The following is a 16,192-nucleotide window of genomic DNA, read 5'->3' on the forward strand; positions in this document are numbered from 1 at the left end:
AGCAAAGCCAATCTACTGACGCTGGGTTGTCGGTGAAGGAAAGTACAGTGTTTGTTTTCTGGGTGCCAAGCAAGGAGAACTGGCTGCTTGTGTTCAGAAGACTCTAACCCCCTGCTGACTTTCAGGGAAGTGCATGACTTTCCTCTGATTGTTTGTTGGTGAGGAAACAGGGTGCTGTTTCAGGGATCTTAATCATCAGCATTCTGGTTCTAACCTGTCTGGGTTCAGTGTGCTGTGGTCAGCATGCAGTCACCATTCTCCACCTGGGAAGGGGATCTTAGTTTCTGCGTAACAGCTCAAAGATATGTATGAAGTTGTTATCCCTTGCAGAGAAACTAGGACTCTGCTTTATCACTGCACTATTGTTTCTTGACTACTTTTCTTTCTTTCTTTTTATTTTAACATCATTATTGGAGTATAATTGCTTTACAATGGTGTGTTAGTTTCTGCTTTCTAACAAAGTGAATCAGTTATACATACACATATGTCCCCATATCTCTTCCCTCTTGCATCTTACTCCCTCCCACCCTCCCTATCCCACCCCTCTAGGTGGTCACCAGGAACCGAGCTGATCTCCCTGTGGTATGCAGATGCTTCCCACTAGCTATCTATTTTATGTTTGGTAGTGTATATATGTCCATGCCACTCTCTCACTTCATCCCAGCTTACCCTTCCCCGTCCCCGTATCCTCAAGTCCATTCTCTAGTAGGTCGGTGTCTTTATTCCCGTCTTGCCCCTCGGTCCTTCATGACCAATTTTTTTTAGATTCCCTATATATGTGTTAGCATACAGTATTTCTTTTTCTCTTTCTGACTTACTTCATGCTGTATGACAGACTCTAGGTCCATCCACCTCTCTACAAATAGCTCAGTTTTGTTTCTTTGACTGCTTTTCCTTTGTTTCTGCATTTCCTCACTTCCCTAACTAGTAAGTGCTTGAGTCTGTTCTTTGGAACTCAGGGAAGGCCTAGGGGGCCAAAGCCTTTTTCTACAGACAAGAAACAAGGAACACAGTGGGGCTTTTGTACCCAGGAGGGCCCTGAAGGGTTCTGTTCAGTGTCAGTTCCCCATTTTCTTTGATACTCCTCAATCCTGAGGGGATCACGAGGGGGACAAGAGAGGGAATCAAGTTTGGGATAGAGAAGTTAATCAGAAACTTGGCAAGGGAACTCGGTTTTAGGGGGACTCAGTTTCAAGCGTTACCAGCTGTACCCCTGGTCACTTGAATTGAAATGCCTTTGAAGTCAATGTGTTGGTGGGACAGGCAGCTGCTGTTTGGAACCCAGAGGACACTCCTTTCCCCCACAGCACTGAGAAACACATTAGTGCGGAGGGCATCTTCATCTTTGAAGTGTTCTGAAGTGGCTGACTTGTGTAGGCCACAGATGAGATGGGAGATTCTGCCACTGACATGGTCACCCTCATTTGAGTGGGGATGTTGGGGTTCTGGAGTTGCAGGCCCAGTAGGAGCACTTAATCTCCTGCCTCAAGGTGAGTGCTGTTTACCTAATAAACAGCAAGGATGGAAGGATAGTCACACTGGTTTGACCTGTAGCAACCTCTGAAGGTGGCTAATTGATCAACAGATCCCTTGGATCTGAAATATCTGAACATACTCCAAAGTTGCATTTGATCAGTGTAAAAATAAATAAAATATAAACAAATATTTGTAATAAAATATAAGAACATAAAAATAAATAAATCAAGCTCTAGATCTGGTGACTTGACCTCTCTTGATGGCAAATGGTAGTCCCGTACTCAATTCCCACACTTGACCCAGAACACCATGAATGAGTGGACTACTGAGGAAGGACCCTACGGTGGAGTCGCAAGTTACTGCAGTAAATCTTCTTCCCAGGCTTAGCCAAAGGGACCATCAGCCATTTACCACAGTTACTGTGCATTTGCTCTACGGACCCTTGCTCTAAGCCAGAGCTCAACAGACTCCATGGAAAGGGCCAGGTGACAAATATTTGAAGCTTTGTGGGCCATTTTGTCTCTTTCGTAACTACTCAGCTCTGCTGTTGTAGAGCAGAAGCCTCCACAGACAAGTATGGCTGTGTTCCACTAAAACTCTGCGTATGGACATTGGTGTGTGGATTTCAAATAATTTTCACATGTCAAGAAATATTATTGTTTTAACCATTGAAATATGTAAAAACCATTCTTACCTTGCAGGCCCTAGAGAAACAGGCCCCAGGCCAGGTTTGGCCCATGGGCTGTAGTCTGCCAGTCTCTAATTTAAGCTAATGGAATCACTAGGTCCCTAAAACAACAGAGTGGAAAGCCAGCAAAATGAGGTGGCATCCATTGCTACGGTCTCTGGCAAGCATAAACCAAAAGCTGATACTTTAATACAGTAGCTTTCAACAGTGGTTGCACACTGCAGTCACGTGGAGAATTTAGAAAATGTGGGTGTCTGGGTCTCAACCCAATTCTACTTTAATTATTGTCGATATAGCTTGGAGCCGGAGATATTCTCAAACTCCCCAAGTGGCTCTACTGTGTAAGCAAGGTGGAGAACTACAACCCGCACTGTGGGATATTACTCAGAAATAAAAAAGGCAGGAACATAAAAGGATTTCAAAAACATGATGCTGACTTTAAGAAGTCACACACAAAAGTGTGCAGCATGTATGATTCCATTTACAAGAAATTCTACAGCAGGCAAAACGAATATATAGGAACTGTGACCAGATCAAGGTTTATATGGAGCAGGGAGGTGGAAAGATTAACCAGGAACCATTTGGAGTGTGGTATATGCTTTATATCTTTTTTTGGAGTATAATTGCTTCACAATGGTGTGTTAGTTTCTGTTTCTAACAAAGTGAATCACTTATACATATACATCTGTTCCCATATCCCTTCCCTCTTGCGTCTCCGTCGCTCCCACCCTCCCTATCCCACACCTCCAGGCGGTCACAAAGCACTGAGCTGGTCTCCCTGTGCTATGCGGCTGCTTCCCACTAGCTATCTACCTTACGTTTGGTAGTGTATATATGTCCATGCCTCTCTCTTGCTTTGTCACAGCTTACCCTTCCCCCTCCCCATATCCTCAAGTCCATTCTCAAGTAGGTCTGTGTCTTTATTCCTGATTTACCCCTAGGTTCTTCATGACATTTTTTTCTTAAATTCCATATATACGTGTTAGCATACGGTATTTGTCTTTCTCTTTCTGACTTACTTCACTCTGTATGACAAACTCTCGGTCTATCCACCTCATTACAAATAGCTCAATTTCGTTTCTTTTTATGGCTATATGGTTTATATCTTGACTGAGGTGGTGGTTAGCTCTAATCCCTGCTTGGGGTGTGGGGTTGTCCATCTGTCCAGTTGTCTGAGTGCCCATATTTCCTCCAGGCTATGCACTGTGAATGACGAACTGTTTGTGAGGGACGCCAGCCCCAGTGAGACTCAGAGTGCGTTCTCCATCCCAATGCCTACACCCTCCTCCCTCTCCCAGGAGCAGCAGGAAATGGTGCAGGCTTTCTCCACCCTGTCTGGGATGAAACTCGAGTGGTCTCAGAAGTGAGTGCTTGCTGTGCATGGGAATGAGGTTGGGTTGGAACGGCGGGGGAGTGAATCATGGAAACTTGAAAGCAATTTGGAAAAATAGCTTTTTGAATATTTTGCTTCCAAAAAATAAAAGTGAGCCCATGAGAAAGTTATCATACTAATATATGTGTAAAGGGTTTTCAAGATAGTATAATGCTCAGTGACATTATCTTGTATATGGAAAATCGAGGACAATCCACACACGCACCAACCAACAAAAAAACAAAACACCCTACTAGAACTGATAACCAAGTTAACCAAACTTGCAGGATACAAGACCGATATACAAAACTTTTTTGTATTTCCGTGTACTTGCAATGAACAACCCAAAAATGAAATTATGAAAGCAAGCCCAGCTACCATGGCATCAAAATAGTACAACGCTTTGAAACAAATGTAACAAAAGAAGTGCAAATGTCATACTCCAGAGTCTGTAAAACGCAGTTGAAAAAAATAAAGAAGACCTAAATAAATGGAAAGACACTCCATTTTCATGGGTTGGAAGGCAATATTATTATGATGGCAGTACTACCCAGAGCAAACTAGATTCAATGCAGTCCCTATCAGAATCCTTCTTTGCAACAGTTGACAGGGTTATCCTAAACTTGGTATGGAAGTGCACCAAAACAATCTCGAAAGAGAAGAACAAAGTTAGAAGACTCACATGTCCCAATTTCAAAACTTGCTACGAAGCCACAGTAATAAAGGCTACGTGGTACTGGCCTGTGGACAGTGTATGAATCAGTGGAATAGAACTGAGAGTCCACAGATAAACCCTCACATTTATGGTCAACTGATGATCAACCAGACAGAGTGCTGAAAAAATCTGATGGGAAAATAATATTGTTTTCAAAAAATGGTGCTGGGACAAGTGGGTATCCGCGTGCAAACCAAAGAATTTTGACCCCTGACTCCCACACCATGTACAAACCTAGCCTGAAAATGAATCAAAGATCTAAAAGTAAGAGCTAAGACTATAAAAATCTGGGAAGGAAACATAGGTGTAAGTCTTCACTAATTAGGCAATCATTTCTTACATATGACACCAAAAGCACAAGCGACCAAAGAAAAAAAGTAGATAAATTGTTGACTTCGTCAAAATTAAAACCTCTTGAGCATCAAAGCACAGCATCCAAAAGGTGAAAAGCCCACCAACAGAACGGGAGAAAATATTTGCATATCACATATCTGGCAAGAATATGTGAAGAACCCTTGCAACTCAACAATAAAAAGGCAAACACCCCAATTTTTTTTAACTGGGGAAAGGCTCTGAATGGACATTTCTCCAAAGAAGACATATAAATGGCCAAGAAGGAAATGAGAAACTTCTCAACATCGTTAGTCATCAAGGAAATGCAAATTGAAACCACAGTGAGTTACCAGGTCACACCCACTAAGATGGCTTTAATTAGTGTAACGAATGATGACAAGTGTTGGTGAGGATGTGGAGACATTGGAATTCTCATGTGTTACGATGGGAATCTAAAAGGGAGCAGTGGTTTGGGCAAACATTTTGGCACTTCCCCAAAATGTTCAACACGGAGTTACCATAAGACCCAGTAATCCCACTCCTAAGTATCCTACCAGGAGAAATGAAAACATGTATACACTCTAAAACTTGTTCAGGAACGTTCATAGCAGCATTATTGATAATAGACAAAAAGTGGAAACAACCCAAATGTCCTGTAGCTGATGAATGGATGAATAAATCTTGGTACATCCATATAGTAGAATATTATTCAGTCATAAAAAAGAATACTGCTCTGATACACGTCATGACATGGATGACCCTTGAAAACAGGATGCTAGGTGAAAGAAGCCAGTCACAAAAAGTCAAATATTGTATGAAATGTCCAGAATTGGCAAATTCACAGGGACCAAAAGCAGATTAGTGGTTGCCAGGGTCTGGGGGAAGGGGAGGAATAGGGAGTGATCACTAATGGTTAAGGAGCTTCTTTTTGAGGTGGTAAAATTACTCTGGAATTAGATAGTTATGGTGGTTGCACAATCATGTGAATGTACGAAAAAGCACTGATTTGTATACTTTAAAGTGGTGTGTGCATTATATCTCAATAAAAGATGGTTGGAGACTTGTACTTTAGAATTTTTCATTTGCTATTTCCTTGAACGTCTTTCTTGATCAGTATATATTGAATTCCCTTGTTCTTTTGCCCAGCTCTCCTTTTCTGTTTTGAATTCTAGTGGGCATGAATGCTAGTGATACATGGTTTGCTTTTCACTGGGTCTTTCTTCGTCATTACACATAGTGTTCATACTGGTACATGTGTCCCAGCAAGAAAGTGGCATACATATAGCGGTGGCATTGCATGGTCAGCGTGACTGTACTGTGGTACTAATGGAGATCACCTGTTGTTCTCCCACTGCAGGTGCCTTCAGGACAACGAATGGAACTACACCAGAGCTTGTCAGGTCTGCAGTATGCTCAAGGTGAGGTGTGGGAATCAAGTGGGGTAAAGATGAACATTTCTGGGCCTTCAGGGAGGCCAAGAAGGTGGAGGCCAGTGTCCTGGGAATGGAACTCGGGGAGCGGGCTCTTCTCACATTCTGACTCCTTCTCTCCAGACCGAGGACAAGATCCCAGAGGAGGCCTTCAAAGAAATCCCCTAAAAGGAGCCCTTGGATGCCATCCTTGTCTTCATCCACATCATCTTTTATCTCCAGCCTCAGGCCATGCCCATGCCTGGGGTTGGAGGCCTGGCTGACCAAGAATCCCAAGTTACGTTGTAGGCCAGGTAACATAGCCACCTGAAGGGTCAGCTGTTCTGTGTCTTTTCCCCACTCACGATTGCTGTTTGTTTTCATAATAAAGAGTGCTGTTGCAAGCTGTATGTCGTGTGTCCTCCATTGCTCTTCCCTTCCCCAATCACGAGCCAGTAGGTCCAGGCCTGAACGTCCCTGCCTTCCTCCCCGAGGACGAGGCACCTTCTAACACAAATAAGTGGGGTTTTTATACACTTTTTTTCCATTTATAAAACATGAAGATTCTGCACAAAAATGGGATAGCAATGGGATTTAAAGTGCATGCCTCAGAACTCCTTTATGTCCCAGCTAGATGGGTTTACATATATCATGCATCAAGTAGGGAACTTTAAAAATACATTTAGACAATTGAAAATGGAAACACAGCATACCAAAACTTGTGTGACAGAGCAAAAGCAATGATCAGAGGAGAATCTATTGGTCGTTAAGTAAACGCAAATCAAAGCCACAATAGGATGCCACTTCACACCTACTACATTGCCTGTAGCTTTTTTTTAAAAGGAACATAACAAGATGAACTTTGGTGAGGATGTGGAGAAATTGGAACTTCTGTACATTGTTGGTGGGGATAAAAATGGTTTTGCTGCTGTGGAGAACAGTTTGTTGGTTCCTCACAAAATTAAACACAGAAGTACCATATGACCCAGCTACTGCACTCCTAGCTGTATACCCGAAAGAAATGAAAGAGGTGCCAAAACAAATTATTGTACGTGAATGTTCACAGCAGCATTACTCATTATATTCAAAAGGTTGAAACAACCCATCTGTCCATCAAGGGATGAGTGGATAAACAAATTGTAGTATATACACACCTTGGAACATGCATTTTTGCAAAGATTGAAATCCTTGTCATATATGGTCATGGGAGTTGTCCTTCTATTTCGTCAGTGGTCAGATAGTGACTTGACAGAGATTTCCTGAAGGGCCTGGAGCCAAAAAGGAAAGGAAAACAATATTGTCTAGTCGTTGCAGATTGGCTTCTGATCTGGGACACTCCACCAATGCTTAGCCAGGCTGCCTCCAACTCTGACTTAGCCTTCACCTCTGGCTTTTGAGGAGCCCAAAGGTCAGCCACATGTGCAAGCTTGGCTTCCTGTCAGACCTTTGCTGAGCCTGTGTCCTACCCTGTACATATGCATTGCACTCTGGAATCTCTGCGATGCCTTTCAAAACTCTTATTCCCCCAAGAACTTTCCTCATCACCCTCACCCTTCCCAGGCTTTGGGGGTTCTCTGCTGCTTGCCTTTTCTTTACCTTGCCCCAGGCAGCTATGGGTATGATACGTTTTTAGATGTTTTTGAGAGACACAACCGAGAAAGCCACTCCATGCCTGGGAGAGGCCGTGGGAAACAAAACTCATCCTCTGTGCCATACCCTCAGGGGTCCTCCATAGAGGTCAGAAGGCACAATCACAATTTTGGGGGAGAACAAGATCCATATTATGACCCCTGGGACCAGCAAGAAGCACCGTGAATGTGGCTGCCAGTCTCATGGGAGATGCAAGAGGGAAGAGATATGGGAACATATGTATATGTATAACTGACTCACATTGTTATAAAGCAGAAACTAACACACCATTGTAAAGCAAGCAATTATACTCCATTAAAGATATTAAAAAAAAGGAAACAGATTGGGTTTAAGTGGTAGTTTGCAAAATGCAAGACAGAATATTCCTGACACCACATGACACAATGTGAAAAAAAAAAAACTCAGGGTATAAAACTATATTAGAGTATGGATCCTCAGAAGAAAATATTAATGAATGTTAATGATTTTGTGGTTCCTCAGAAGAAGATATTAATGAATGCTTCTGGTTTTTTTGTTTTTATTTTTTTGTGGTACGCGAGCCTCCCACTGTTGTGGCCTCTCCCGTTGCGGAGCACAGGCTCCGGACACACAGGCTCATCGTCCATGGCTCACGGGTCCAGCCGCTCCGTGGCATGTGGGATCTTCCCAGACAGGGGCACGAACCCGTGTCCCCTGCATCGGCAGGCGGAGTCTCAACCACTGCACCACCAGGGAAGTCCTAGGTTTTTATGTGTAATTATAAACATTAAGAAGTCAAGGCAAAGGAACGCGTGAGAGTGTCAACTGTGTTTATAAATGGGTGATTGGAATGCAAAATAGTTATTCGTTCAGATCTATGGTTTGCTTGTATAAAAGGATGTTTGTGTCTGGGTCAGCGTCTTCCCAGTTGCTTAGGTTGAAGCACTATACCTGTTGGCTCCTTGCGCAGCATAACAAGGACAGGTTATCATTGATAAGCAGATATGAGTATCTCCTCGCTGATTAATAAGCTGCAACACTTTACATGACTCACCCAACATTTCCTGATGCCCGGTTACTTACATGTAAAAATCAAGGGTTAGGGTTAACCACCAGCTTAATCAATATATAGAGCACATACCACACTCCCTAAAGGCTCCCAGTTAATCTCCTCTTCTTCCTCTGGCCCCATGCAAACTTTGATCTGCTTTCCATTTCCATATATTAGCTTTTCCTGCTCTAGAATTTCGTATAAATGGAATCACTCATCCTGTACTCCTTTGTGTCTGGCTTCTTTAACTTAGCATAATTTTTTTTTCTTCAGATCCACCCGTGTTCTTGCCTTTTTATTGCTAGGTAATATACCATTGTATTGATTTGTTTACCTTTCATGTTGTTTTAATGAAGTTTCAGGAGGAAGTGAAACTCCACCCTTGTGTTCAATCAGCCATCTTCCTGGTCAGTGTTCTCTTCTTACACAATGGATATAATTTCAAACTTTACCACTCCTTTATCTCTCTAGGGAAATGCTCTCTTTAGGTCTTTTCCAGGCTTTTCTCTTTTTCCTTTTTCCCTCAGTGCCAATCACTCCATGTGTTGTGTTTGCTCTGTCCCTTCCACGCTTACCCTGGGTTGTGACCGTCTCCTGAAGAGAAGACTTCACTGTCGAGTCAGCCCTGGGCTCCTGGGTGCTTGGCTTTAACCCATACCTGGCTCTGGGCTCGTCAGTGGTTTAGCCTTCCTCCCTGACCCTACCACTGGTGGCCCCTGCCTTACCACTGTGCTTTCTCATTCCCTCCCTCCCTCGCTCGCTCCCTCCCTCCCTCGCTCCTTCCCTTCCTTCTTTCCTTCCTTGAAGAAGAGCATTCTCCGTTTATTACATGGGAATTCTTATTTCATACTTTCGAACACGGTTATGTATTTATTATGATTGGAATATTCTATGTATTCATTATTGGAATATTATTATTCCAAAACAACAATTATAAGATTTTTAAACTAAATATTGTAAAATACTTGCACTCTCATCATTTAAATTGTTTAGGCAGTTCTCAACCTTGTTTACACACTAGAGTCACTTGGGAAGATTGAAAAAATCACTAGCGCCAGCCTACACCCACAACAATTAAAACAGATTTGGGGGCAGACCCAAGCAATCACATTTTTAAAAGTCTTCATGTGATTGCAGTGTGCAACCAAGGTTGAAAACCACTATGTTAAAAGGCATCAGCTTTGGGGTTATGCTTGGCAGAAGACCTTAGGAATGCCTGCCACCTCACTTTGCTGACTTTCCACTCAGTGTTCTTTTTGGGGACCTAGTGATTCCATTAGCTTACACTGGGGGTTGGGGAACTATAGTCCAGGAGCCTGTTTCTCTATGACCTGCAAGCTAAGAATGTTTTTACATAGTCGAATGGTTAAAATAATCCAAAGAAGAATCATATTTCCTGGCATGTGAAAATTATTTGAAATTCACATGTCCCTGTCCGTATATAAAGTTTTATTGGAAGACAGCCATGCTGTGTCAGTGGCAGCTTTTGCTCTACAATGCAGATCTGAATAGCTCCATCAGAAACTGAAAGGCCTGCAAAGCCTCAAATATTTGTCATCTGGCCCTTTCCAGGAAAAGTTTGTTGAGCTCTGGCTTAGAGCAAGTGTCCTTAAAGCAAATGCACAGTAATAGCGGTAAATGGCTGACGGTCCCTTTGGCTAAGCCTGGGAAGAAGATTTACTGCAGTAACTTGCAACTTAACCTTAGGGTCCTTCCTCAGTAGTCCACTCATGCATCGTGCTCTGGGTCAAGTGTGGGAATTGAGTAAGGGCCTACCATTCACCATCACGAGAGCTCAAGTCACCAGATCTAGAGCTTGATTTATTTATTTTTATGTTCTTATATTTTATTATACATCAACACTTATTTATATTTTATTTATTTTTACACTGATCAAATGCAACTTTGGAATATGTTCAGATATTTCAAGATCCAAGGGATCTGTTGATCAATTAGCCACATTCAAAGATTGCTGTAGGTCAAACCAATGTGACTACCCTTCCAGCCTTGCTGCTTATTAAGGTAAACAGCACTCACCTTGAGGCAGGAGGTTAAGTGCTCCTACTAGGCCTGCAACTCCAGGACCACAACATCCCCAGTGAAATGAGGGGATCTCCCATCTCATCTGTGACCTACACAAGTCAGCCACTTCAGAAAACTTCGAAGATGAAGACGCCCTCCGCACTAATGTGTTTCTCTGTGCTGTGGGGATGGGAGCCTCCTCTGAGTCCCTAACAGCATCTGTTTGGTCCACGGACACATTGACTTCAAAGGCATTTCATTCAAGTGACCACAGGCGACAACTCCTGCAACTGTTTCACCATTGTGTGCCATGGGACACCAATATTTCATCCTCTAACGTCAGTTGGATCCTTACCGTCTTCAGAGGCACCTAAGCCAAATACTTCTCTCAGATTCCCACTTCCTCCAGGGCTCTTGGCTTGAACCAATTTTGGTGTCAAGGACTCTATCAATCAAAGTTCCCACTTGCCTATGCCAGCTATTCATTCTATAGCTATTTCATAAAAATAAGATGTTGTTAATAAAATATATTACATAGCTGACAAAAGCTCTGTGAGGGCCAGAAAAGCCGGCTTGGATGCTATGCAGCCAGGGGAAGTCCACTCACGCTTTGGGACTGCTATAGCTGAAACACCACTGCTGCCTGTGTGCTAACTGACATGTATGCATTCCAGGCACTCTGCTGTGACTTCTCCATAAGAACCAGAGACCCCTCCCATCATACACAGTTGACCATGTCACTGAGCCATACGTGGCTCCCTTGTCATTCAGTTATGCCTCCAAGTCTCAGGATGGTGCCTATGCTTGATACAACAGAAATCCCATTTAGTACCCGAGCTGTAAGGGGTTCTGGTTAATGTGTACACACACACACACACACACACACACACACGCACACACACACACTGGTTTCATGTTTTTTGCTCTTTGGTCACTAAAGAACAGGAAAGCATAGGAGTGTTCATGTATGGCAGAAGAGTTGACAGTGGAATCCGATTCGTAGTTGATTTTATAGAACGTTATAATTTTTCCCTCTCTCAATGGTATATTCAGAATGAAAACGGGACTTTGTATTTGTTACAATTATTTTGTGCATATTAGTCTTATACTCAACAAACTTATTAATCTCTATCATTAATTTAATTTCCTTAGCCTCTCTTGAATTTACATGAAGGTAACTGTGTTATCTTGACAGCTTTATTTTCCCTTGTACACATTTATTAATTCACATGTGTATAGATGCCTATATACATTCTGGCTCACTGTACTGCCTAGGAGATGTAGTATGATGCTAAAACGAAGTGGTCATGTAAGTCATCTTTGTCTCTCTTCTGTTTTTAAAGGGAATGCTTCCAACGTTTCGCTCTTAAGTATGATGTTTGATGTAGTTTACACTTTTTTTAATATATGTTGTCATTCTAAAGAAACATCTTTCTATTTATGAATTGCTGAGAATTCCTGTTATTGTCAGTTTTACTGCTGATTGGTTGTTCCAATTTTTGTAGGCCTTTGTTTACTGAATATTTTGTGATAATCCTCCTTTCCTCCTTCCTTTATTTCACTAATGGGCTAAATTAAGGTCACAGATCTCCTAATGTTAAACCAACGTGGCGTGCTTGGGGTTAAACACGACTTTGTCATACTGTTTCCTGTCTGAGCTGTGGCAGGATTTAGCTTGCTATTCATTTATGTATACTTTTTGCATTTGTGTAACTATCTGAGGTTGGCTAATAATTTTGCCTTCTCGTGTATGCTTTGTCAAGAATGCTTTTAATAACATTAAAATTTTCTGTTTCTTTAGCATGGAAAATCATGTTTTTCTCTGGGATTAGTCTGTTTTCTCTAAATTTTAAATTTATCAGCATATCTTTTCCATTACACCATTGTATCTTTTGAATCTTTGCTGAAACTGAAAGTGTGACAGCTTTTCTCATTTCAGAGTGGCTTCTCCGTGCCTTATCTCTAATTTTCTTTTTTTTTTTTTTTTTCTTTTTGCGGTATGCGGGCCTCTCACTGTTGTGGCCTCTCCCGTTGCGGAGCACAGGCTCCGGATGCGCAGGCCCAGCGGCCATGGCTCACGGGCCCAGCCACTCCGCGGCATATGGGATCCTCCCAGACCGGGGCACGAACCCGTATCCCATGCATCGGCAGGCGGACTCTCAACCACTGCGCCACCAGGGAGGCCCTCTCTAATTTTCTTGACCCTTGTTTCCAGATGTATCCTTCTTTTCTTCTCTCTCTAAAATGTTTGCAGCTAGCATTTTGTTGTTGTTGTTGAACTCTGTCATATCTGTTATCCGTTCCATTAATTTCTGTTCTTATTTTTATTATTTTTCCTTGACAAGAGTGGAAAGACATGAGATTAATTTTTATAAAGTAAATGATCCATGAACACGCTTTCCATCTACCACCAAGTTTTATTTTCTAATTTTTATGTTTGAATATAATGAACACACAAATATCCAATCCATTCATCTGTTTGGAAGAGGCCCAAAGCTTTGCAGTGCTGCCACTGCCACCACGTGTATTCAGTTCCACTCTTGGCACATCAGATGATTAAGGAAGAGGGAACTGGAGCACTGAAGTAATAGGATCTCTACTATAACTACAGCTGACCCTGGAACAACAGGGTTTGAACTGCGTGGGTCTTCTTATACATGCATTTTTTTTCAACAAATGTATAAAAAATACATGTGTAGAACACCGTGTACAAGACAGGTATTGAAGTGGATAGCCTATCCTTACACAGGCAGAAGATGTGTGATATTTAATAAAAAATTAATGATGTGTTAGTTTTCTTACTATTTTACAACTTTGCTTTCAAGGACTTACATACCCGTACCAGTACAGTACGTCTTTCTCTCTCTCTGTCTCTCTCTGTCTCTGTCTCTCTCATAATCGGAGAAACTGCACATCAGACTATCATCACCACAGGTATGTGTTTTTTTTAGTATAACAATGTTTCCAATGCTGTATTATGAATATGACTCTGATACTGTATGCCATAAAAGTTTTATAATGATTCATTCATTAGTATATGGTCTAGGCTACCATGAAGCAATGGTATCCATCACACTAGACAACCATAAAGCAATCATATGGCTGCTTCTTCGTTATCAATGCACAAATCCCTATACCTGTTAAAAATATGAATTTCTTTTTCACACAATCTTTCTACTTTCGGTGTCTAGTGTTAGTAGTACATATAACATCTACCATGCTTTGTATCATATAAGACAGTATTGATGTAGGTACTGACGGACAGATGATTCATTTTGTAAGCAGATGATGCAAACTTTCGGTATCAATAAATACAGTACAGTACTGGAAATGTATTTTCTCTTCCTTATGATTTTCTTAATAACATTTTCTTTCCTCTGGCTTACTTTATTGCAAGAATACACTATATAACACATATAACACACAGAATATGTGTTAATCCACTGTTTGTGTTATTGGGAAGGCTTCCAGTCAAGAGTAGGCTATTAGTAGTTATGTTTTGGGGGGACTCAAAAGTTATCTGAACAGTTTTGACTGTGCAGGGGGTCGGCGTCCCCAACTCCCGCATTGTTCAGGGGTCAAGAATATATATGTATTTCATTTAAGAGAATAGCATACAATATAGAAAAGAGTATGTAAACAACCTCGACTTTGAAAACATACCTGTCTGGATTCAAATCCTGCTCTGTCCCTTACTGCCCATGTGACTTTACACAAGTACTCAATCTCTCTGCATTTCAGTTGTATCATGCAGCAGTCAGTGGTCCTATTTGCCAAGTGTTTCCATTTCTCCCCTGTTCCAGGCCCCTGGCAGAACTGCACTTCTTGCTTTATCCCCTTTGTTTGGGCGGGGCCATAAATGTGACTAGCTCTGGCTAATGGGTTTGAGTGATATGTGAAATAATTCTGGGCCACAACATATGGTTGTTGGTGTGAGACCTCCCTCCAGGCACAGGGCCCTCTTTCCCTCAGGCACAGCGATCAACAACGTTCTACATGGTGGCTGCTCTGTCGGGTTCAGTCTCCACATCATTCCAGTAAGAAGAGATCAGATCTCTGACCTCCACCATCCTGTGATGGACGTGCACCTGCCATGGACATGTAGTGAGAGTGAGGAATAAGCCAGTGAGATTTGGGGATTGTCTATGACCTAGCATAGCTCAGCGTCTGCTGACTCACGTATCTCGTCTGCCAACTGAAATAACACCCTCTCAGGATTTTTCTGAGGGTGAAATGACTTAACTTACATGATGAGGTTATCACAGTGCTTGACACATAATAGGGACTCAAAACATGACAGCTTTAATTATTACATCATAATAAAACTGTTTTGGAGAAGTGTGTGATATTTGTATAAAATGAGAGGTATTGTGTCTGCTCATCCTGACAGGTAAGTTGTACTTTGCTTTCCAGAGTACGGCACTATGTTTGTTGCTATAGATAAGACTGCTTAATGAATTGCACTTATGCCCTTGTCTTTGCCACCACGCTATCCGACATATGTATAGAAATTGAAGTTACCTCTGAAGATTAAAAAGTGAATAGATTTAAGCAGGAGAGAGCCTGGCTGATGAGATAAGATAAAATGCATTTCAGCGCAATAAGTAATTTCTTAAAGAGAAGAATAATAGATTATAATAATTATAAGCATACATTCTCTTGCTCTTAGTACGCAAAGGCACAAGCTTTTAAAGTGGTAGGAGATTTAGTGTGGACAGGTCCAAACAGAATATTTTCTGGGAATACTCGTTTCTCAGATGCTCTGTGGAAAAATGTATCATCCCCACATAAGTTGGGAAAACGATCCCTCTCTTTGACATTCATATTGTATATTAGCATATTATCTAAAAAACATCCTACGGTATGGAAATTCATTTACCTCTAGTCCTGTATGTTCCACACGTCTCTGAAGTAGAGTCCAATTTCGCTGTTGCTGTTTTTTTGTGGCCTTAGTGTTTTGCAGAACAAGCTTGGAAATGCTGAAGTGAGAGAAAAATAAAGTGGATTATTTAAGCATCATGTAATATAAATTATCACAAGTGACAATATTCTTGAGCCATGTATCAAGAAGTATTTCTCCCCCTTAAATGTATACACAATGTCGCTATCTGCTCAACTTGACTCATTCAATACCATTTTCATGACGGACCAGGACCCAGCTGATGAGAGATGACATCCAAGTCCATGAATCCCAGCCACCCCGTCCACGGCCACCCCACCCACCCAGGCCAGGCCATCCTCCTTCTCCACTTCACTCTCTACCAGCAGCTTCTCCCGTAAGTCCAGGTTCAGGTCGCATACACCCAGAGGCTTTCTCTGCCAGCTCTACAACAGTTAGGCCGTAGCCAGAAGCCCCCTCACGCCCCCCACCTCCGTCCAACCTCTCTCTCAGGCCCTCGGCTCTTTGCCGGACTTCGGTCTGACGTTGCTTGGGTGCCTCTAAAAGCCCAGTTCCCTGAGTAAACTTCTACCACTGGCGGGGGCACCTCCTTCCTGAGTACCACCCACCGCAGCAGGA

Source organism: Mesoplodon bidens (genome assembly GCF_964165515.1).
Source record: "Mesoplodon bidens genome assembly, chromosome: X".
NCBI classification, from domain to species: domain Eukaryota; kingdom Metazoa; phylum Chordata; class Mammalia; order Artiodactyla; family Ziphiidae; genus Mesoplodon; species Mesoplodon bidens.